We start from the raw sequence: 25878 nt of genomic DNA on the forward strand, positions 1-25878 counted from the left end.
TTGGATACATGATGAGTTTTGGGGATAAACAACCGTCATCCTCTTTGCTCCATACCTCTGAGTTTGCTTGCTCCTGGAAATAGCGGAAGGAACACCCCAAGTGCGTGTATACGCACGCACTTCTCAGCAGACCAACAGCAAATGTTGATCCAGCAACTATAGCTGGAACACAGCAACCCTACACCAGCAATAAAGCACCACTGGGTCAGATGTTATGGTGTCAACCCAAATTAAGCATCATGAAGCATGCATCAGCCAAGCCAGCAGCCCTCCTTAGCTTCAGTAAGCCTTGAACTGTGCTATGTGGAATTGCTGCTTTCCACATGGAATATCTCATTTAAAGCAGGGGCTGCCACAGCAACTGCAATAGCACCACTGATTTTTGATGTGATAAGCTGCATTTAGAGCAGGAAAAGCATTGCCCTGTGAGCTGACAAGCAAGCCAAACAATGAGCGATAAAGTCATGAGCTTCAGGTTTTAATACCTGGTGTCAATCCCATTTCCCAAAGCAAAGGGTAGTTTATGCACATTGTAGACATTTTCTGTCTGAAGCAATACTAACACATAATCTCTTTATTTATACAGCCCATGAAGTGTCCCCACCCACACAATGGTCTGATTCTAGATCCACCCTACTGTTGTTTGTGGGAGGAAATCCAGGTGTGTTGCAGAACCAATGGGTCCTCATATTCTGCAACATCAGACAACGTGATTCCTTCCTCACAAGGCTCCAAGGTTCTCCTAGACCAATTTTAAAAAGTGAGAGGGCAGGGATAGGAGGGAACGGTAGACAGATTTGTGGTGGAACTAAAAACTCAGAATTTCTAGAGTCTTTGTCATATGCAAATAGCAAAATCATGCTTCCTGTCTTCCACATAAACAGCAAACCTTTTTTTTCAGGGTACGAGATCATTAGGAAATTCCCTAAGCTCACCTTACTTTGGTTTCTTCCCTGACTTGGAAACATAATTTCAAAAAAAGATCAGGCCATTAAATGAAGTCTAGATAATTGTTTCCAAATACTCCTTTCAGCATGGAAAGGACCAACCATGGAATAACCAAGCAAGTCACCCTCTTATGCAACAGGCAAGAAAACTATTTGTGCTGGTACACTATGTTTTTAATTCCTCTGAAGGCTGCTTTCCCCCAGGGAATTCCAGTAATCTGACTGATTGAAGTGTGTTTTGACAAGTTATAACAGTCCAGAAAACCCACTTATGAAATTACATCCTGGTAGCATCTTCCAAAGTAAACTGAAATCTTGGTATCACAGCTCATTTTGGAAAGTACTGTGCCATATCTTTCATTTGTTATGAGAACATAGGTTGAGTTTTAGGTGTAGATAACAGGTGGTGTTACACCTATTGATGGTACAGCAAGATGTAATCTTCCCCTGTACCAGGTTTTTGTACCAGCAGGGGCCCCATGGATCATCTCCTGAAACTGACAAGAATAAAACCATACAATCTTAATATATTCCTATTTCATCTACTTTCTTTCGCTTTAGGTGAACACACTGTAAAGTCATCAGCTCATCCTGAAGCCTGTTTGTCCATTCCCAATAAAGTAAATCAGAACAAGATGCCAGTGTAGATGTCAGCCTGTTGGAAAGACAGGAATATTAGCAGAGTTTAAGGAGCAGAGTCTAAGGACCAGGCAATGTTATGCTGAGAAAGTCTTTACTACTCCCAGCAGTGCCTGCAGGCGCCAGTCACGTGCCACATGCCAGGCACAGCACAGGGTTCCCATCATGTAGGTTTTCTCTGGTTACACCACTACTCCACAAGCCTACCAGTCTCATACTGTATTTTGCTTGCCACTGCCATGGAGAGAAGATATTTGACTGGGTTTGAAACTCTTATATATAAAGAATTTAGGATTCAGAGGGCAGAAGTTTTAAAATGCTAGAAGTGACAACATTTTGGGAAGTGAGTCCCAGAAAGTATGGTTGTTCCATCCATTCTTTCCCTGGGCTCAGCTCCAGCCCCAGATGAGTTAGAACATCCTGGAGATATCTACTAGGAAGACAAAGGAGACAGAGGCACTGAAAAGATAGAAAGTCCCACACTAACATATTTCATTATCCATATTTTTCTTCCTTAATATCCCAAAACAGAAAGCAGACAGATTTTCTGTAGAAGTTACCAGGATTTATTAAAGACAGGATATTGATATGAAACATTCATGACCCTCAACTTAGCAGTATTTCTCTTGGATGGGGTAACAAGGTAAATTTATTACACATCAGCGCCAAGAAGCTCATAATAAAAATACAGATTATAGTTCTCAGACTCATCAACTCAAACCAGATATTGTTGAAGAAACAGTCCAGCACGAAGAATGTCTCATAAGATACTTGCACTACCAAATCAACATATGAAATATAAATTTTATCCAACTATAGGATACAAAGAAAACAATTTGATTTAAAGACCCTGACACAACGGCAGCCTGTGAAGACATGAGAAGGAGACCCCTTGTCATGTTATCCCAGGTGTGGAGTGTGCAGAGGAAGGTGATAGATATGTTAGACATGGGCAAAGCAAGCAGAGATTTTATAGCATCCTGAGCTGATGATATTACAAGACATTAAATGAATTAATAAAGCATGACTAAAGCAAGATAGAGAAATACTGCAACTTCTTGGGAAGCTAAGCTTCAGCAAAGGTTCAGGCGGATCACAGCCACAGCAAATCTTTACACCAATTTTACTCATATAATTTAGCCCCCTTTCCTCTTCTGTTCCTGAGCTTCATTTACTTTCTTTATTGGAACATATATATAGTGAAGAATCAGTAATTCAGGACCAATTTATTAAATTCCTGATAGTGAGATCTAAATATTTCATTCTGCTTCAGCTTCACTCCATAGAAAAGTAAAGATATCTCTTCAAAATGGTCCCAGAGCTTGCCTCTGTGGCATCTGCGTGGTCTGCATGGCTCCAGGAACACCTAACACATCAGCCTGCTATGAAAGGAGGACCTAATATGTCCTTAGGTTTTGAAGATTGAAGGTATTGTAACTGGTGAAAGTTTCCATAAATCAGAGTATAACAGTCCTTTAACAACTCGTCTCTTCTCATTTCCAGACATACTACCAAGGGGAAAATTTATTCTGCCAAGGATTTCCAGTGTTTCCAATTCCTCACTTCTTCCATCTCATTCTCAGGAAAAACAAAGCAAAGCCAAAAAAACACAACCCTCCCCCAAATTCCCAAAACAAAGAAAAATTAAACAAACAAAACAAGTAAGCACCACAGTGTTTCTAACTGCCTTCCAGAATACAACAAACAAAAAAGCATTTAAAATTGTTTTAGTTTGGGAAAGTTACTAACCATGAGATCTCTAGTGTGTGTCTGCATTTAATAGAGAATGTAATGGAAAAAAAAAATAAAACTTTAGTGACCATCCAAGAAAGATTTCATGAAAAACAGGGTGGAAAGGAGTTTGTTTGGATTTAATGTTTCCCCAGAAGCATCTCTAGTCCAAACATTACACCACAGGTCAAATGGAGGGGAGCCAGAAAGTGGAACACTTTAAAAATAACCCCTAAAAAGGAAAGTGAAAGTGGCCAGTCTAGTTAGAATCATAGAATGGTTTGGGTTGGAAGAGACCTTAAAGACTCTATAGTTCCAACCCCCCTGCCATGGCCAGGGACACCTTTCAGTACACCAGGTTGCTCAAAGCCCCATCTAATCTGGCCTTAAATACTTCCAGGAACAAGGAATCCGCAACACCTCTGGGCAACCTGTTCCATCGCCTTATCACTGTCACTAAGGATTTCTCCCTAATATTTCGTCTAAACCTAACCCCTTTCAGTTTGAAACCACTCCTCCTTGTTCTGTCACAATACGTCCTTGTAAAAAGTCTCCTTCCAAGCTCTACCTTTTGTGAGCATGAAATGGATATTCTGTGATGAAAAACAAATTAGGGCTCTGGTACCATCACTGAGTATCAGTAAATACTGCACCCTACACATAGGAAGTTCAACAGAAAAATATATGTTCCGCTTGTAAAATTCTTCCTGACTGGTAGTACTGCTTTCAAGGAAGCTTACATTAAAATACTTCAGTTTGGAACTGACAGTTTAAAATACTACAAACTATCTTCAACTCTCTATTGTAGCCCTTTCAAGATGTCTCCTTGCAGACAGAGAAGCTCAACAAAGCTTTCACGTGAGACCACCTACTAGCAACATCAGAAAAACTGTATGGGGCAGGTGCCTTGGTAATATTTTATAACAATAAAGTTCATCTTGCCAGTCTGTTTCATGCATATTAATACTCACTTTATTTAAGATGTTCCTTCCAAATGAAGGAAATTAACCTGTTCAATGTCTGATAATGCTGAGACACTGCATTGTGATGTTCATGTAAGTTCATTTCCCCTTTGTAGCATTTCCCTGGATCTCAAGGTTGAAGATGCTGAGGGAAGAGAGAAGGATGATGTTGAGCACTAAGGCAATGGAACGCAGTTATATGTTGTCCCAGTAGATCTCACAGGCAGCCCTTGCAATTTCCTCAATGCCTGTCAAATTGTCAAGATCACAAAATGCCTGGAAGGAAATTTTTCCCTCTTCTCCAGCTGCTCTTTGAGACAGAGATGTGTGCCATTTAAGGGGGAACCAGAGGATTAAGCATTAAATTGCCTGACAGGCAAAGCACTTGAGGCCCATGAAAGCTAAATATCTTAATCAAAGAGAAGACAATTCCAAACTTCTTGTCAAGCATGACTGAGAAAGAAGTGATCTTACTAGAGAAAGAAATGACCAGCAGCTTGAAGCACTCAAGCAAGCTGTAGAGGAAAATTCCGACACAGCCTGAGAGGATGCTGAGAAGAGCTTTGAAAAGCTAATTTCTCCTGAGGCTCAGGAAGCTGAAGGGAAATGCCCTTAGAAGTCAGAGGAGCTGTCAGCTATCTACTCTGATGTGTCATCTTGCAGGAAATACTGTAGCTTGACAAGGTAGCAAAGAAAAAAAAATGAGAAAAGACTAGTTCTGTATCTTGGAATTGACCCAGAGTGGGAGACTTGCTCCACTACTACAAGCTGAGCACTTCAGGCTTCAGTAGTAAGTAAGCTCTGGAGAGAAACAGGCAAATGCAAACAACACTCCAAGGAAAGATGCTGATGAAAGGTATTGTGCTTCATGCTGAAAAAGAAAGAATGCTTCAAACAGAGCCAAAGGTTCCACAGAGGTCTGAAAATGAAATGTAAAGAGGTAAGTACAACTTGGAGGACTTCAAAGACTGGATTTTCGTAGGATCTTCAGATGCTTTCCTGAAGGCTGAGGCTCCCTCTTTGCTGTGCACAAGGTGAATGAGACTTCTGAGAGCATGGTCCACAGCATCTGGCAGACTGAGCAAGAAACAAAGCAATGAGAAATGTTGAGCCCCTCAGTAACATGAAAGCCTAACACAGGGCCACAAGGTAGTATGTCTCCACTCATGACTTGCAGCCTAGAATTCTCTTCCAGAGATGGGTAAATACTTCATTTCAAAAGCAAGCAATGTCATAGCCCTTGCAATGAGATATGAGAACTAGCGCTGCCACTGCCACCCTTCACACAACATCCGTACACTGACAATTCATTTACAAGGAGGTTTGAAACCACAGCCCTCAATGCCCAGAAGACTGTACTGACTTCTCTATCCTTCCCAGTGAAGTAGTTCCTCTGGCTGCTTTCAGACACCAAAGACACGTAGGGCTTTCTAGCCTCCTGCCTCTGTTCACAACCACTGGTTCATCAAGGGTAGGCAAATGACTAGTGAAACTCTCAATGTGAGTTTCCTGCTAAAGGAGATGGGTCTTGCAGCAGAACCTTCTGTGCCAGCAGGGCCAGTGGAAGCAAGGGAAGAAATAGGAAAATTGAATCAACTGAGGAAACTCAATTGGTCCTGATCAGGAATGTCTTTGATTTCTTAACAGCCTGATTTAAAAAGATAAAGAAAACAAACAAACAAGCAAAAAGAAGATGAAGAAGAAGAAAAAAAAAGGCTGTGGTAGAAAAGGCACAGTCAATCAACTAGTCAGTCATTTCCAGTTCAAATATTTCCGTAAGTGTTTGGCAGTGTTTTCTACGTAAGGGACGTCTACTGCTGGTGAAAGATTTCTTAGATGTCGGAGAACTCCCCTTGATGACAAACTCTCCTTAGACAAGCTCCAGTCTGGGCAATTTCCCATTGGAAGCTTTCACAACTTGTTTGTTCAAGCATTCTGAGTCTTCTTAAAAGAAGGCTATCAGTTGTATTTCCAAACCTGATGCACTGAAAAAGGCAGTGCTGAAGTATAGGAAAATTCCTAAATTTAAGACACCAGGAGCATACTTGACCTGAATACTTTACCTTTACAGAAAACATTTACACAAGTCCTTGGTGTGTCTCAAAAGGATGTACACACAAGATGTGTTTAAGAATCATTTTATCTGTTATTAAAACTCATTCTAATCTGGATTATAATTTGGCAACTGAAAACTGGCAATTCTTACACAAGAAAGTATATAGGTGGTAATTAAAGAGAAATACTGCAATCTTGTATGTTTTGATAACCTAAACAACCCCGAAGTTATAAAATATAAATAATTTCATATTGTTCATTGCTTTGAATTTAGATATCTTTTCTTACAGAAAATATTGTGGACTTTTAATCAGCCCCAGGAGCTGAAGGGGCTGAAGCTTAGCTCTACTAAGCTTCCCAGACTCAGCAGAGATTTATAAGATAGGGAATTCATGACCTGGCTCTGCAAGCAGGCAAGAGATAGTTCCACTTTTAAAAACCATTAAAGCATATATGAACATCACAGTAGTTCTGCCCTCTTCTGCTCTACTTATGAATGGTTATGTCCTTGAGATCACCTTCTGTAGTTTGCATGTTAACCAAATCAGCCTTGCAGGTTTGTTGGAAATCTAGAAGGCTTTGCCAAGAAGATAAAAGCTGTTCTCTCCACATCTTCCCTCTAAGACAACTCCCTTACAAGTCAAACAATGCACTTATGAACACAACACACCTTAGTCCAAACTGAAGAGCAGAATAGAGCCAAACTCTAATTATTAACCCAAGAGCAGAGCATACTCCCACAAAGGGACATACAGGCCAGCCAGAACACAAGTAAGATTATGATCAGTAATGAAAAAAAGGAAAATGTTAATTATGGTACGTGTCTCCATTATGAAAAAAAAGTCTAAAAATACCTAATAATTTATTTCCAAACTTCAGAAAGTGGTTACTATGCCAGTAACGTAGGATCTTCAATCACAGCATTTGGTGGCTTTGTCTTATTTTTCTTTGTTGCTTATGCTGGCAAATCACATACAAGGACAGCTAACAAATATTCCTCATATTGGCAAATGCTCTAATGCTTTCTGAAAAAAAAAAAATATCTAAATGATGCAGTTTCTCTGTCTTTGTGTATGTGTTGAGGGTTTTTAGCTTTGAAATGGGAAGTGAAGTGCTCATCAGCTGCAAAGTGTTCCTTTAATATCAGCCATGGAACAATTACCTCTGCAATAACCATCATTATATTAAATTATATGCTACCCTTCCTCAGCTCAGTGTGAAGACTAGCTGTAGAATAAAACAAGAAAAAAACCCCAAGCCACTGAAAAGCCACTGTAGAGTACTGTGCCCACACCACAAAGGTAAATATACTTCCTGCAGGGAAACTAAGTATCAGTTAAGAACTGCCTGTCTTTGTTGGAAGTCTTAAGTGAAACTAAGTGAAAGCCCCTCACCTGTTCCAATATTTATTTCTCTATAATGATGCAGTGCTATTGCTGAAAATGCATACATATTGCCGTGTAATTCAAGAGTACACAGTTATGATGAGTCAAATTGTGAAGATGATTTTGCTTTCAGCATTTTCTTAATTTAAAATATTTTTCTTAGCAACCCAAATACTTTAATGAGGTCTCTTTCAGTACAGAGCAGGGATTTATATATTCTGCTACTTTCTCTGAATAACCAGAAATAGTTTGGTTTTTCCTAGTTTATTTTAAAGATATATTTGTACTTGCTGGCTTTTAACAAACATGCACCATTATGAGGCTTTAAAATTAAATCTATTTTGAAAAGTGACTTACTGAAACCACATTCAAACTTTGCATCTTTTATGTCTTAGTGACTTCCAGATAGAATTAATTCCATTTACAAGGTATAGGTTTGGTGTATTTTTTTTTTTTGGTGGTGTCTTTTCTTAACTCTTACCTTGATTGAGTGCCCAGGAACTGAAAAATCAGCTGCCCTCTAATTCAGTTATTAACATTGGTAGTTAATAACTAGTTAACACTAGTTAAAACTGTGCAGGATAAGACATGGAAAGAGAACAGGGCAGTGTAAGTAAAGTCAGGCTCAGCGTAAGTAACAACTCAGCAAAGAGTGACACTGAATAGAAAAGAGTTCACAGCAATGCATGCATTTCAGCATTCTGAAAAAAAACAAAAACAAAAAACCAGAAATAAAAAATCTCCAAGGAGTTTCAAGACTCTGTAGGCAAGGCATGTTCCTTGCTGATGGATAACTCTGTAGCAAGGCCACAAGCAACCACAGCATCATGAGCACAGGTAGAGAGAGGCTGAGCAATGGAGGTGGACACTGATAGAACCAAAGGGAAGGATAAAGAGTCTTGCTTCAGAATCTGCTCTCCCAGATCACAGCTTGAATAGCAAATGACAAATCTCCTCCATGTCCTCGGTCAGAGAAGACTGGATGGAGGGCAGGTACCTCCCTGTCCAACACTGGGTAATGTGTTGCAAGAATGTTGGGATCATCCATTTGATTCGATTCAACTTGATTACAACTTTGTGTAGTTCTGGCTACACTGGACCAGTAATAATGATCATGTGGATAACCAACGTTTCCTGTAAAGAATATGGAACTACTTTTACTGGTTGACATACAATTAGGCTCTGAAGCAAGCACCAGCTGCTGAAGTTTCAATGGATAGAGGGTATTGCCAACTCTATCACAGCCAATTTGCATCTCTGAAAGCAGCCATGACTTTCTCTTCAGATTTAAGAAATCTCATTGGATATTGGGGGAACCGGTTGAGAAAAGAGAGGACCACAACCAGCAAGACAATGATGAATGTCCCTGAACTCATTCTCGTGGAATTAAAATGCTGCTATTGTTGGCACCTTTGGCAGCAACAAGATACATCACAGGGAATCCCACTGATTATGTTCTCTCCATCAGTTTCTCATGAATTTCCCTTCTACTCTTCAAGATTTTTAATTTCTGAGAGTGAAGAGCTAACAGAGATAGTCCATACTGAGAGCATAAGTATGGGGGTTTGAAAGCTCTTATGTTTCCAGAGAAACAACAAATAGGCATCTACTTGATCTTCATGTTAAGCATGACTGAGACAATGTCTATCAAGGTCTCCACTGTGCATTTTTTATAAAAGTAGGAATACAGTAGCATATTTATGGTCCAGGGTTCCAAAATATTCATATTATTATGTGATGTTTTCAAAATGATATGTCTGAAACTACATGCTCTGCTAAGCCTCCTAAATTATTCTGGAAACATCAATGATCAAATCCACAACTGGGGAGCCAGTGAGCTAAGAAGGAAAACTTTCTGTGGGAGTTTAACTCATCTGTCAACTGAGAGAACATGAACCAACATGAAACCTTTTCTGTAAATCTGCTGTTAAAATAAGGAGCAGGTGCACTGAAGTCAGAGCTCTAAGGAACAAAGATAACATCTAGAAAACAGCAGCACATTCATGAATATCAAGGTATTTTACAGCACATCAAAGCATATCTAGATAATCCTTAACTGGATTTTATTTCAGGCCATGCAACACAAATGGCCACAATCCTTAACAAAAACACTTTTTAGTCATCATGTTGTCATAGCTTCTAGACAATTTGTTGTCATTGATTGCATCAGAGATGACATTACTTCATTTTCTTAGGACACAACACAAACCCCAAGAAGACAACATATTCTAGGCTGCTTCCAGTTTCTTTTCTTTCTCTTGGGCAGAACTTCCAACTCCTACACTGCAAGACAGTAGGAATGTAATCATATTACATTTCAAACCATGTGGAAGAATCATACACAAAATCTGATCAGTAGTAGAAGTTGATTCGTACTTTCATTTATTTATTTTGCAACATCCAAAAATTAGATGAAAGGAGAAAAGAAGATAATCTTTATTCAGAAGCAAATCTAGAAAGGACAAATTTGAAGTCTAATAAAAATAAATGGTTGGATACATAATTCAGTTCATCTCACTACAACAGAAAGAAAAAGGGAGTTGTAGTAGGACCACATTTACTTTATTCTGTCATATCTTCATTCACAGGAAGCAGATATACAGAACAGAAATGACATGGACAAACAATACCATTAAACAAACTCTCCTCAAGTTGATGCACACCTACTGCAGGATGGGACAGTAACACATAAGTAAAGGAAAAACAATCTGGCCTCTGTCTTCCAAAGGAGTACACATGATAAACTGAACCTGCCCATAGTACACATCAAGCTTGCAATTGCCTGGCATATACAAATGCACCCTTGAGTGAAATCTTGGCGTAACTGAAGGATAATCTCTAAATAATTCAAGCTAGAAGGAACCTCAGAAAGTCTCCAGTCCAGCCTTCTGCTCAGAGTAGAATTGGCTGTCAGGTCAGATCAGGTGAATCTTAAAAACCTCTAAGAACAAAGTCTGCATTGCATCTCTGGGCAATCATTGCTTAACCATCCCGATGGAGAAAACATTTCTCCTGAGATTCCCATTTCAACATATGTCTTTTAACTCTTACCCTTTGACTCTGCATCACTGGGAACAGCCTGGTTCCATCTCCTCAATTACTCCAACAGAAGCAGTGAGGGGCAGATGTCAAGTCCCTCCAAAGCAATCTTTTCTGAGATGAGCCAGGCCTGGTCCCTGGTAGGTGCAGCATCATGATAGTTCTTCGCTGAACTTATTCCACTTTATTGGTGTCTTTCCCATGCTCAAGAGACCAAAACAAGCCAAGTATCTAAATGTACCCTCATGAGTGTTGAGGGAGATAATCCCTTCCCTTGATTTACAAACTCCACTCATCTTAAAAGAGCCCAGGGTGCTCTCAGCCATTTTCGCTGCCAGAAAACTGTTGGCTCATATTGGCCTGCTATTTATAAGATATTCACATTCCCTTTTGACACAGTTGTTCCCCACAGTCAGTCACCTGTTTTGCTTCTTTTCCAGATGCAGGACTTCACATTTGGTCCTGTCCTAGTTTCAGCCAAGACAGAGTTAATTTTTTTACAGTAACCAGGAAAGGCATGAGGCCAGATCCTACTGTTAATCAATACCATCTCATATCATATGCAATGGGCAGGACTAAAGGACTCTTTCTCATTTCAGGACAGGGAAAAATGTGGTGTGGTGAGGAACAAGTTGGTATTTTGTCCCTGCAAATAGTTTCTTTGTCTTATACCTTTTGTTCTTAATGCTGTTACCTTATTTCATTGCTGTTTCCAGTAAATTTGATCTCAACCTGTAATTTTCAACTTTTTGTCCCTCCACTTCACAACACTGTCCTGGCATCAGGAAGGGAGAGGGGAAGGGGAAGGTGGGAGAGAAGCAAGCAGCATCTGGTTTGGGAGAGTCTTGGACTCTTGGACCTTGGGAGAGGTTGGTTGGGGGCACTGAATTGGGAAGTGCCATTCCTAAACCATGACAGGCCCTAATGGCTTTCCTGCTGGCTCAGTCTACCCGTGTCTCTCTGAATGGCAACCTTGTGTATCAGCGTACTGACTGGTTTCCCCAGTTTGATGGCATCTGTAAACCAGATGAATGTGCACCTGGTCTCCTCACCCAGGTCTCTGATGTTAAACAGGGCATGTCCCAACATAGACCCTGTGCTTGTCACAGGCCTCCAGGCTGAACACGACCTGGTAACCACTAAAACAGTCCAATCCAACTTCACAGCACCATGGAACAGGATATTGCATTGCTTGTACAAAACCAAGTGGGTTTACAACAGCAATATCTCAAACTGCTTTGTGGGCTACAGTAATTTTCAAAGGGTCATTAAAAAAAGTATGTTCTTATCTTATTTGAAACTGAGTCTGTGAACATTAAGAGCCACCATCTATGGCTTAAATTTTTAAATGATTATTTGTCCTCATACTGCCCTCTAGATAATATTTTCTTTTTTTATTTTCAGGACATACCACCATGTCAGCAACACCCACTACAAACAAAGGAACAGAAAGTCAGATGCAAACCACCCTTGAGCACAGGTGCTTACCATACATACCTTAACAGGCTGCTTATAAAGAAAACACAGTAAGGAAAAAATTAGGTTTTTTCCTCACTCTACAACTTGTCAAACTCACAGACACAGGAAGTTCTAGAGGTTAAGTAAAACTGGGTTCAAAACAGATTATATATATTTGAAGGATAAACAGTCTCTAGTAACTACAAAACAGTGATCCAAAAGCAGACTTTGGACATACTGAAGACCAACATATATATATATATGTCTCCATCAGTACCTCTTAACAGCCTCTGTCAGAGAAGCAACACTGCACTAGGGTCTTTTTCCAAACCACTCCTCCAGTCTCTCTGACAAAGAGGAAATGTTTAAAATAGGACCCATTAAAAACCCCAAAAAAGAAAGAAAACAACAAAACAAAAAACAACTTCCCATCAACTGCCTCACAGATTGATCTTAAGCTCTCACAGAAAGATCCTACCTTTTTGTCTCGGTTCCCACAATACTCTAGGCTTGTGTTAAACACCCCTACCAGGCTATGTTGCAATATTATGCAATGTGACATAAGAAACAAATCAATTCAGAGATCCAAGTCTGGATCTGAATACTTGGATTAATTAAAAGAATGTTTGTACTTCTAGAAATCAGTATCTCTACTAACAGGCTAAGTCAGCATCTTCTATGAGATAGTACCCATTCCTCAAGGAGCTGGCTAACCTGGAGAAAAAATTCTGTTATTTGCTTCAGATAATAATTTCCAACTCTTTCTACAAAATTCTCGTTTGCTATGCTGTCTGCAAAACTTCAGCAGTATTCAGAGGACAGAGGTGCTGAATTCAGGGCCTACCATCATGCAGAAAAATATGTCTTATAATGCATGCACTGTGGAGCATGGTGGTTGGTTCGTTTGCTAAATAATTGAAGTGGAGTAAATAAGGGTTGTGATTTCTGAGAGGCACAGCAGATTTTCTGTTAGAAGGCCTAAAAGAGAAATGTTTTATTTTTTTCATAACTCAGGAGACAGAATTGTTTCCTGCTAATTAGGTATGAGGCAATGAAATATTAGATATGCAGCTGGGCAGCTTAAATGTAATGAGAAGGAGTGGAAGGTGATGTGACACAGGATGATGAAAGTATTTGCATATGATATTATGAGATAAAAAGTTTGGATAAGATATTTGTAGGGCTATTATTACACTAATTATATTCAAAATCCAGAAACAGGGTACATGGTACAAAGGCAGGGTTCATATAATAAAAATCAAATCAGGTGGTTTGATTTACATGGCTTATAAAAGCCCATGTATGCGGAGCTTCCTCCAAAATGGAGGAAATCTTTTTATCTCAACAGAACAAGGTGATGCAAAAAGTAAGTATAAAAGGGATCTCAAAACACTGGTGGAGTTATGTATTTAAAGAATAGTATCTTTGATTTTAGTAACAAAGGAACTTTCTGTTTACATAAATGAATAACTTGCCTTTAGGTATCAAATTATTTCTTCTTTGATATGACAGTTTATGCCAAGTCTGACTTGGAAGAGGAACTGCATCATCTGCAAAATGAAGATGATGCTTTGCATTTGCATAATGATCCCTGGTTAGCCCCTAAGCCCATAAAAAAATGCCTATAATGAAAGTAACAACAAAACCACACAACTTATAGCTATGTGTCACAGTCAAAAACTAAATCTCACAACAAATACCACTTTCCCAGCAATGTATTTGGTTCTGTCATCTTTCGAGTTCTATGCAGAAGAATCAGAGCTGTTCCTGTGCCCTGAACAAACATTTCTGGGAATTATAATTGACTGATTTATGAAATACATTATTAATGCCATTTTTATTTTTATGACAGGTATTTGAACAAACAAATTCTCTCATAGTTGGAGTTTCTATGAATGGATCAGATAACAGCAGATAATCTGCCTGAGATTTCTAGAGAAGACTACTGGAGTTCAGTGGAAGCTGAACCCCAATGCACAGACATGCTTTATGAAGTCTCAGACTTGGTTCACAAGTCTGTTATTTCTGATTCATGGGACTATGGACACATTTCACTATGACATCGAACTGTCACTGCTCCAGTGATTTCAGTGGGAGGATCATAAGCAGTGACAGAACTGGGACCTGGCTACAGGCGTCTAAGTGTATTTTCTGCTGTCATAAGAAGATAATTTCACTAAATTATACGGGTTTCTTAATTGTTCCACACATTATTATTTCACAGCTCACTCATCTTCAAGCCTTACCCATACCCAAGATCACAAGAAAAAACCAATTTATACTTGTTGTGCCTTCTATCTGGGGATCAGAGAGCGCCATATCCACACTGCCATGCCTTTTTTAATTAGCTAAATGTTCTCTGCATTTTATAAATTGACATGTAGAGCTACAGTAATTTTCTTCCTTGCCCATCCTTTTCTTGCATCTGTTTCTTCCAGAAAAGTATGACTGAGTTTAACAGAAGTGATGAGGTTCACAGAAGAATTAGTGTGCAGAATAAGACCCATAATGTGGGAGGACAGGTTAAACAGTACCTTCCAACTCCCTACTTCTCCTGTCAACCCCAGCCTTACAATTACATTGATGAGACACCTAACTTCTACATTTTCTGCCTTGGTCATATCCCTGGACTATTTTCTGTCTTTTAAGTGTAAGTGTGGGGTTCCTCAGCTCCATTCCTGTCTATGTCAGTGACAGCAACTTTGCAAGGACAGTTGCTATGAGTTTCTTTCTAGATCTTCCAGTCTTCAAATTTTCTCTATGGGTAGATCCGTTTGTCTTTCTAAATCATTGTATCCAGGTGTGCCCTATTCAACATTTTCTCACATCTAATCCCAGACTACAAACAGACAAGTGTGACACTAGTTGAACTTCAAGCACAAGTGTTTGTATTTTAGCAGTGGCACAGCTGGGCTTCTGCATAGTCTCCACTGTCCCCAAACAGAGGGACCTGGGGACAGGCTACCAGCACCAGAGTCCCTCTGGCCAAACCTCAGCAGCAGGTATAAAGTGGTCTACAGGCTGGACAACTGCTTCTTGTCCAAAGTATCAGTCCCAGCCTTCCCAGAGGCATGCTGCTCTTCACCCCACCTCACAATGGATGAGTGCTACAGCAACAGAGGGTGGCAGGCTGGGTAAGGGGCCACATGTGGTCTAGAATTAGATGCTGAACCCTCCTGCTCTTTCTAACATTTTGCATTAACATATGCCCTTTTATTACAGATTGTTGCCCTTGCACTAGGTTCAGCTGTGTTGGAATACAGGACAGATTTATGCCTGGCTACAGTGCATCTACGAGGAAATCTTTCAGTCTTTACTAAATAGAAATATTTAATTTGTCAACCAGAAGTTTCCTCTAAAGGTTAGTGACCTCTCTTATTAAAAGTATGAACCCTACATCTAATTTGAAATTTTCTGGCCTCAGATTCTAGCCACTGACTCCTGTTATGCCTTCTGTTCCTGTAAAAATGACCTTTTAGTAACCCCTTATTTTAGCATCACATATTTTCTCCTCATGAAAGCACTTAAACATTACAAATGACCAACACTCTAGTTTCATTTTAAGAAGAGAATTCAAATGTTAAGTTTAGCATTCTTCTTAAGTGATTGGAGGTCGTGTAAAAAATATCTTGTCCCTCATTTCTACATTCTCTTAATTAGAGCCAAATGTTAGAAATATCCTTAGAAAGCCAGAAATAGGCAAGACATCCCTGCTTGGCCTGGTTACACAGCATGACTCAACAGTGGCCACAGATTTGCAACACATTCAAACATTTTTAAAAAGGGGGAAAAAGAGCACTACTTATGCAGGCAGTGAGACAAAGTTATTCCCTGTAAATCTAGCATAGCATTGAACCCTTACAAATTATTAACTAGCATGGAAGTTAAAGAATTTAATTATAACAAAAGGAAACAAAAAATACCCCAACTGGAATAGCAAAGCTATACAAAATTGTAAACTGCAGATTTTACTCTGATTAAACTTATAGTAAGAAAAAAATTAAATCACATTTGAAGAGTGGTGATACTCCAATGTTATCTGGAAGGGAGGTATTTTTCCTTCTAATGACTGAAGATTTCATAAGTTATTATTACTAACCTGCTTCATTCAAAGTTCCAGAATAATTTTTGCACTGATTTCATATCCTCTCCCTTTTTTATTTTCAATTAAAACTTAAAAATAAAAGCTTGAAAAGTTTTAGTAATTATTTGTTAAATTAACTTAAAGTACATTTTTTCATGTTAAAAGTAGCCAGATTCAGGCTTAAAATTACAACAGAGGTTTCACAGCATTGAGATATTTGAGATTTGAGCAGCTACTTAGCAAATTCAGTGGCTGAGACAGTAATGCATCAGTGTATTAGCTGTTCTTTTATCCTCAGCAGTATCCTGATAACCTGGTAACTCAACCTGACAGCCTTCTCAAAGGAGATGACTTCTGGGTGGCAAGGGGAGAGCAGGGGATGTTGTTTACCTCAGCTTCAGTAATGCCTTTGACAGTATCTCTCACAACAACCAAGCAAACCAGTGATGTGGTTTGGTCCAGGTAAGAGGACAGGGAGCTAAACTGACTACAAAACAACCTGTTGAGATTTAAAGGTTGTGGTTAGCGGCACCAAGTCTAGCAAGACACAGCTGAAGTACCCCAGCAGAAAATCCTGGGGCCAACATAATTTAGCTTCTTCATCAGCGATGTCTATGCTGGGATAGTGGGTACCCACAGCAAGTCCACAGATGATACAAAACTGGGAGCACCTTGCACTAGAGCATCTTGCTGCCATCCTGAAGGACCCGGACAGGCTGAAAAAAATTGCGAACAGAAACCTTGTGCAGCTCAACAAAATTAAATGTCATATCCTGGGCAGGAATAATTCCAAACACCACTACAGGCTGGAAAGCAACTCCCTAAAGAAAGACCTGGGCATCTTGATGAACAAGCTATGAGCCAACAATGCACCCCTGCAGCAAAGCAGGCCAACAGTGTCCAGCATTACATTAAACAGAGCATCACCAGGAGGTCAAGGGAGGTGATCCCTCCCCTCTCCTCAGACCTGGTGAGACACAGCTGCAGAGCTGGGTCCAGTGCTGAGACGCCCAAAAAAGAGAGACATAGGCATGGTGGACTGAGTCGACCAAAGGACCAGGAAGACTGAGAGGTCTTGGAGGATCTGACAAATGAAGAGAGGCTGAGAGAGTAGGCAGTGTTCAGCATGGAGAAGCTCAAGAGCATCCTATTCATCCTACCCACTCTTGATGGGGGGAAGCCAAAAAGATGGAGCCAGGCTCTTTTCAGTGGTGTCCAATGACAGGATGATAAAGAACAGGCAGAAATTCAAATAAAGGCAACTTAATTTAAAGACAAGAAAACTTCTCACTGAGAGAATGATTGAACACTGGACCAGACTGCTGAGAGAATTTGTGGAGTCTCCACCCTTGGAGATGCTCAGAATATGATGGCTTACAGTACAGAGCAACATGTTCTGTGTGACTGTGATCTCAGCAGGAGGTGTTGCATTAGATTATGTCCAAGGGTCATTTCCACCTTCAACCATTCTGTGATGTTGTGACTACGCATGTGAAAATAGAAATTCTTTTCATTAGAGATATAATTTTGCCACTCTGAGTAATCACTTACCTCTCACTGCAAACTGTTTTTTGAAACTTTCATGATCTATAGAATTGTTCTCTTGGCCATTTTGATAAACATTTCTTTTTTCATAACTCATCCACTCTGCTAAGAGGAAGTAAATCCTTCCAGTCTGAAAGAGCATAATGTGTTTTCAGGGTGAAAAAGCAGGAAGAGGAAAATAATACAGGATGAACTTCTTATACCAGGAAAAAATACAAGTGGTTATATTTAGAGAAGACAGCAAATGGACTCTTGGAAATGGCTTTGTCAACACTCGTGATAAGTGGAACTATCTATATACTTGAAGTTAGGACTGTGATTAAGAACATTGAACAAGAGTCAGAGTATCATACAAGGAATCCCCTTGAGTTCTGTTCAGCAGATGGACAAAATTTAGAGCAACAAAATCAGCCAAACGAGCCAGACTAACATAAATGCAGCCATATCCCTGGCTGCCTTTTCACTGGTCATCCCTACTAATAAAGATATACCCACTAGCCCTTAAAGTTATATCTTATTTACTTACAGAGTTTCTATGCCATAGATACCAGTGCACAATCAATTCGGTCTACACTCATAAGGCTCTTAGGAAATTATTTTCATTTCAAAGTCCTAAATATGCACATTAGGAAAAGGTTCCTACTAAGGTTGCTAGACCTATTTCCAGATAGAGCCCAAAAGCTTTGCTACCAGGAAACTGAGGTCACTCTCCAACACACATACATGTGCTTTACAATGCACATCATCCTGAGATATCTGCTGATGTGCACCACGGTCATATGACAGATAGAACAGGCTGGACATGACATGCACAACACACCATAACGGGTGTATGAGTTTTCTTCATTATAGGAACATCTTAGCAGAAACAGGGCACCAGGGTACCACAAATGTAACATACTCTAACCTCCATTGTGCTCTAATGTCAAGAGGACTGCGGGAAGAAGGACAGAAGAGATCTAACCGGTTTCACCATTGCTCTATTAAATTAGCTTGGCAACTTGTCCTCATTTTAATTTAGATAATTTGAGGGAAAATAAACTTGTAATTTGGGGATAGGAAATTTTAGAATAAGTAGTGTTGCAAGAGATTCCCACTCTGGCTGCAGTGTGGTTTGGAGAGCGGAATTTTCTGGGTTTGATGGGTTGTTTTGAGTGTGCAAGTTGCTTTTCTCATAACTCAGAGAAGTACCTGTGTCACCCTGAAAACTCAGCTTCTGAGCTTGCTGACATGGTTTTCTAAGGACTTTCCCAGGACAGTAACTGTAAACATAGATATGTGTACATTCTTTCTGATACACATCTTGTGATGGACATCTCTCATGGCCAGTGCAGTGAGAAAGTGTTATACTGACCATCCAACCCCTGGCTGTGGTCAGAAGCTTATAAATCCTGGAAGGAAAAATAAACTTTCTCTTCCTTTCACCACACCTTGAGCTGTGTCTGTGTGATCTATTCATCTTCAGCGGCAACATACCTGAGAGCTGTGTGTTTTTATGTGGCTCAGAAAATATAATTTCCTACCAGGCTGGTGAACAAATACAACTTAACGACATTCAGAGTTATTTTTTATTATCTTGAACACTTGAAGAACTCTTTTCTATTATTATATTGAATAAAAGAAATATGGGAGGAAACAGTTTCTCCCTTGCTTGTTTTCTCTCCTTCACACAAAAAAAAATAAGGCAGCCCCACTATTATTTTAATGTTGAACACAAAAATTAAAATTCCAGCTCAGGTTCCTAGTAAATTTTCTACAGAAAGGACTGATCAGCCTTTCTCATCTTCTGTAGACAACAAAAAAAGGGCCACAAGAGGCCTCCAGTTCCCCTTATGTTTTGGTAAAAGCAAACTGCAGTTCAGATAAAAAGAGAGATTCAGTATTTTGGCCTTGATAAACAGATTCTATTGAAATGAGCAAATCTCAGCAACGGGGAGATGCTCTGAACATTTAAGCTGCTTGCTCTAGTCTTTCGAACCTCATAAACTGCACCTAAGTTTCAAGGGTTTTTAATAATACTAGATTTAGGAAGTTCTGATTTACTACAGAAAAAAATGCACTTCAAGCCACTTTAAAATCCTACCATGTTGTATAATAAAAATAAAAAGCAAAGCAGCAAATACAGCTGGCAGTGCCTGGTTTCCGTGAGCTCCTCTGCTATTTGTATCACTCCACCATGCAGAGCTCTCTCCAAATGGATGTTCTGGCAGAGGTCCCAGACGCACATGCCACCAAGTCACAAGCAGCTCATCGTCACACCACCCTAAATAATGAGAGCTACAGCAGCAGTTCTTCAACATCTTTTTCTCTATGCAACCCTGGGATATATTCCTTATGTCTTCTCCTGCCTTCCCCAGCCAGATGGAGAGCTGCTGTCTCCAGGAGAAACAAGGAAAAGATGGGGAACTGCAGGCTTCCCCATGAGGATGAGGTAGCTCTTGCAAGGAAAACCATGGGGAGGGCAGCTAGCAGTGACTGGGCAGGAGTAGCAGGAGCAGGCACCCAGATCTGACCACAGCTAGAGGAGGGTAGGCTGGCAGCCCCCACAGCTGAAGACCGGTACTGACTGGCCACTATTCTGACAATGCTCCTTGCTGTGTTTGCCCTCCTCCTTCACCTTCCCCAAACAGCTGAGGACTCCCCAACTCCTCCAGCCCTGCCCTAGCCACCTCTTACCAGGTGCTTCTTTTGCTCTGCTCTCTGAACACGACCTTCCACAACCCCACCCCAGTATATTCCACATTCCCCAACAGACAGAGGTGTGTCCTGGCTTGGCAAGCCACTGAGTTGCATCACTGGGAAGGGAGAACAGCAAAACATTATATGGTGTGAAAAGCTGCTTGGGTGAGAGGGTAGGCAGCTGGTATGTGAGAGAAGGAAGATTCAGAGGGAAAAGCTGCAAAGCAAAGTTGAGTCCAGGTGAGACACTGAGTGGTAGGCACAGCAACAGCAGGAGAGAGAAAAAAGTAGACAAAGATCTTCCTTCAAAAGAGCTGGAAAGGATTATGTAGGATTGTGACCACATTTTTCCTCAACCATCCAGGCCTGCCTTCCAGCTAAGCAAAAAGTAGGAAAGCTCATTTTTTATTGTGCACAAGGAAGCTCTGGGAAGCTTCTTTTGAGAAGAGTGGCTATTCCTCATTCAGGGGACAAGAAAGAATTTTCTTTTGCACATTGCTTCAAGCACTGAGATAATCCAGCTGCTAGTTTCCTCCTGAAGCCTGAGAACACCCCTAAGCATATACAAAATACTGATGAGCAAAACAGTTAGCTCATTCCAGAAAGCAATGGAAAGGAACAGCAAAAAGATCCACCAAACTGTGACAGCATACATGTATGTTGGAAAGTGAAATGGATGCTTTTGGAGTGGCCAGAAAGGATGATAGGCGAGGACAGGGACCTTAGCCACACTCAGGTCTAATAGAAGGGACTGAGGGTTTGGAAACCAGAGAGTGGAAGCATGAGCGGCTTGAGGTTTTTATGAGGGAAATCACAAAGAATGTGATGACTGGGGGGAAATGGGGGGAGTTCTCTAGGGAAGTCATTGAAACATATGCATATACATTACATCACTGTCTTGCTCTCTCAGCCACCGATGTAACACATACCTATGTTCTCTATGCTCCATGCTGGGTACCTGGGTGGGTTTGATGCTACACTGCAGCACCAAGAGGGAGGAGACCCTGCCGATCAAAATCTAGCACAGGTCTCACCATCCAGTAGAAACTACCACAGTCCTCAAGTCAGATTTACCATTCTGCTAAATCAATGAATTTGCACTACATACAAGGCAAAGACAAAGGAGGAGGAAGGCAGTTTCTCATTGCTTTTTTTTTGGATGCAACATGAACTTCATTATACAGCTTTAAATCAGTCTCTCATGTGCAAGAAAGAGGTCTCTCTTCCCTACAGGCACTCTAGCTGAAGTGACTGGCAGATGAACTTGTTGGCACATTCTGGGGTGCTGGTGGCCATTTAAAGGATAGGTACCATGAAAAATCACTGGGCATCTCTGGGTTATGGGATTTTGGATAGTTTATCTTACCCACCTCTGTGGTAAGCCTAGCTGAATAGGAGAAAAAGCTGTGGTGTGTTCCAAGAAAAAGGAGGCTTCAGAGGGAGAAGACGATGACAAGCATGAAACAGTCTAGCATGTACCAGCAAAAGCAGGGACTTCATAAGGGTAGCCTTTTGCTGCCTTTTCCTGCTGGATGTGTGAGTCCAGCAGGGCTGTGGCAACTGCAGCCAGCACTGAGGCCTCCATGAGGCACTTTTGGAGTGGTACAGCTTCAAGGATTCAGCATATCCCTCCTCTCAAGAGAGATGTTGTGCAGATTGCGTGACATTTAAAACACAAATCATCATCAGGGCATATAGTCTTCTTTCATAATTTCAATTATCTACCAATAAGTCATTCAAATTAAGAATTGCTTTCCAAGATGGCACAGGCATTTACCACACCTGTCTGACTTCAGCAGCACAAGCAGAGAATTTTTCTAGAGGGATCTTGGGTTTTGGTGGGGCTTTCTCTTGCTATTTTTATGCATTTCAGCCAGCCAGAGACTTCTGCCCAACAGAATCATGGTATGTGAGAAAACTCTTAAGGTTTAAATAATTAATGTCAAATATTAGAAGTTCTCTAAGGGAACCTAAAGAGAAAAGCAAAATCACAACTGATATCTATACTATAAGTAAGTCTGCAGTAAAAGTCCAACTCACTTGTCCCTCAACAGAGAGAAAATTGCAGGTTTGGAAGAGAAAATGCCTTGCAAATACAGGGCTTCACTCAAGTTATCTGTTACAGTGAAGTGAGGAAATAGATGTTACTTCTGTCCCCTGTAACTACTACAGGGTGGATCTGAGTCAGTCTCTATACACAACTACAAGTGCCACCATGACAAGCAAAGGCATGAATATTGTCAGCAATGTTGTTTTCTCAGCATTGAGACTATAATTTAATTTACTGTGGTTGACATAAAGTAAACACCAGCTATTGAAAAGGATATTGTCTGTATTAGAATCCACTGAAGAAATACCACTGGAGAAAACAAACAACTTCAACCCAGGAAAACCTAAGAGAAGAAACAGAAAAGCAAGGCAGCAGAAAGATCAATTTTCTGGCCCATCATCTAAAAGAACAAGCATTAAATCTTCAAATGGGTTTTAGATCCTGTGTCTGGTTTGAAGGTATTCTGCAGAAATGCAAGCATTATGTACTGCTTACTTACAATTTGCTTGGCTAAAAGCACACAGTATATCCAATGATATTTGTCCTCAAATGGAAGAAGTAAGAAATGTGTCCCAGGATACGTGCCAGGAAAAGGAGTAGGAAGGTATTGCTTTGGGAAGCAGCAAGTCTTAGCTTTTTGAAGGCTGTTTCAAGGAGGCAAGATACAGGCTCAAAGCAGTGGCCTGTGCATGCTGGATAAGCTGCCAAGAGCCAGGTCTGATGCAGAGGGAAACAATCATCCTTCTGCAGAGCTAAGGAAGAGCCAGTTTCACTACCAGCTGTTGTCTGGTTTGGACCTGCTTTCCCCTTAGATACTGTTGGAAAAGACCCTCTTTGCACACATCAATAATTCCTACTCATAAAATAAACCTAGACTATAATAAAAGAAGTACTTGTTGCTGTGCGCTGGCTGACTACTGGAAGTGCACTTGTACTCTTGATTGACCACTCAATTAAGCCGAGCTCAGCCTCCACCGAAGACATTATTCACTTCTCTCAGATGGCAGAAAGTATTGTAATTCCAAGAAGGATTAGCAAAGCAGTATCATTTTACATCATGTGGGAACCAGACTATTTACCTTAAACTGCATTTAATTTCATAGGCTACTTATTTCAGCTTTTCCTAGGAGTTATTATTGCAATCCTAAAAAGAGGAGAGCTACACTGGGTATTAAGACTCAACAAGATAGGTCTGGCAGCTGTGAGACACATTCTGAGATAACAGAGCAAGTAAAATTCGGTTCCTAAAAGCAACCTTGAATTCTGCTGATGTGATATTTTCTTGTGTTTCACATTTACTAGTCTAGTGTTTCCTTTCCTCTTCTCTTTTTTTTTTATTAATTTTAAAATAATTTGTAAAATAGTAGTCAATAATAATAATAATAATAACAATAACAAGTATCTACTTGCAGCTTCCAGTGACTGACAGAGGGATTGACTTCCTCACTAAGAATGGGATAGGAAAGTGCAAGATTAAGGAAAGTACTGCCATGGTTTCCTCTGAATACTGTGTGCCACTGGACTTAGGCACTGGGAAAAAAAGAAAGAGGGCGGAGAGAATAACAAAATGCAGAAAAGGACTAAAGATAGAATACTTCTAAGGAAACATCTGAAAAAGTGGAACTATAAAATGAGAGAAAGATTGGCTTGTTTAATGCAGAAAGTAATTAGAAAAAATGATAGGAAAGAAGGAAGCTCCTACTTTCATAGAAGACAGCAAGAATAAAAAGCCAATATGTTTAACAGAAGAACAGTGAATAGCAACAAGCAATTGCAAAATTTCTGTATCTTTAAAAAATCAATTTTAATTATTTACTTATCCCTTCCTTTATTTTGTTTTGTTATTAAAACCACTCTCTTTCAGAGGAAAGTGTCTGCTTGTTTGATGTAGCAAGAACATATCTTCAATTACTGTTTATGGGGTTTTTGCTCCATGAAGTGCAATTAAACCATATTAAACAGTTTAAAAGATAACACATAGAGTCATAAATTAGAGAAATCTGTTTCACTGCTTTCCATGCTTAAAAATAAACTCAATGAATTGATGGCTTTATGTTTTCAAATTCTAAGTAGAACATTTCTTAGTTCCAGAGTTCCTGGAAAACAGTAAGAGTAACTAAGAAAAAAAACTAGGAACAGCAAAAGCTCAACAAATAGCAACTGTAACTTAATAAAAATTTACTTAATTTCATACTCAGCTGCAGGAAACACCTGTAATTGTAACAGAAATTTTGGTCTCTTATTCAACTGTCAGCCTGAAATAGTTCATCAATATATACTTCAATATGTTTTTAATGTGGATTTTGCTGGGGAGGGAAGATCATCCACTAATTATTCAAAAGCTTTAAACTTTCCTGTTCTATTGTAAAAAAATTCCTCAGTTTTGAGAAAGAATAAAAATTTAAAGCTCTGTGACTCCATCAGCAGCCTTTAATAATTTCCCACTTATTGTAAAATGTTTGCATGAACGTTAAGAAATAATTCTGAACATTTCCTTCACCTTTAGGCTCAAATGCCCAATGAGAATTTATTGTATTAGAACTAATCACATTAAGGAAATATGCTGCCCTCATCTATTACCTAGACTTCTTGAAAGCTTCAGCCAGTAAAAGTCAATTTACAAAAGTATCTTCATTTTTCAGGAAAATATTCTTAGAAATTGCAGCTTGTTAATACATGCAGTCAAATATTAAAATGCTTTCCTGCAGCGCTGCTATGCTGGGTATTAAGACACTCCTTTAATACAATAGCAAGCAATATTAAATTTATCAACTTTTACTATGCTGTGTGAAAGTCCCCAGTGTTAAATCTTTCTATTAAGCTATTAAGCAATGCCAGCAACTGGCTGGCAGGGAAGAAGACTGGCCTGGCTGAATAGAGTTTTGGCTGGAACTCAGGAAAAAAAAGGAGAGTTTATGACCTTTGGAAGAAGGGGTAAGCAACTAAGGAGGATTACAAGGATGCAATGAGGTTATGCAGGGAGAAAATCAAAGTGTCAAAGCCCACCTAGAACTTAACCTGAACAGTGCAAGTTTGTAAGTTTGCAAACAATACCAAGTTGGACAGGAGTATTGATCTGCTGGAGGCTAGGAAGGCTCTGCAGAGGGATCTGGACAGGCTGGATCAATAGGCCAAGGCTGCACTTAGGTCACAACAACCTCATCCAGTGCTACAGGCTGGGGGAAGAGTCGCTGGGAAGCTGCTCTAGGAAAGGACCAGGAGGTGCTTGTCAACAGCAGCTGAACACAAGCCAGTATGTGCCAGGTGGCCAAGAAAGCCAGTGGCATCCTGGCCTGGATCAGCA

General features: G+C 40.0%; 1 protein-coding gene and 1 long non-coding RNA gene across 8 annotated transcripts in view; one reads left to right on the plus strand and one right to left on the minus strand.

Annotated features, from left to right (window-relative positions):
- The window catches only part of CRADD (CARD and death domain containing adaptor protein), a 77819-nt gene that overhangs the window by 16446 nt on the left and 35495 nt on the right, over window positions 1-25878 (minus strand). The gene's annotated exons all lie outside the window — the stretch shown is intronic.
- LOC111933743 (uncharacterized) lies at window positions 5729-19039 on the plus strand. 2 transcript variants are annotated; one of them, XR_015286465.1, is made up of 3 exons: window positions 5729-15350; window positions 15439-15577; window positions 16599-19039. It is a non-coding gene; the product is annotated as an uncharacterized LOC111933743 (long non-coding RNA). The 2 variants fall into 2 exon arrangements; XR_015286463.1 differs by having other exon boundaries at window positions 16602-19039.

The sequence above is a fragment of the Cyanistes caeruleus genome, chromosome 4, assembly GCF_971803275.1.
Source record: "Cyanistes caeruleus chromosome 4, bCyaCae1.hap1.1, whole genome shotgun sequence".
Lineage (NCBI taxonomy): Eukaryota > Metazoa > Chordata > Aves > Passeriformes > Paridae > Cyanistes > Cyanistes caeruleus.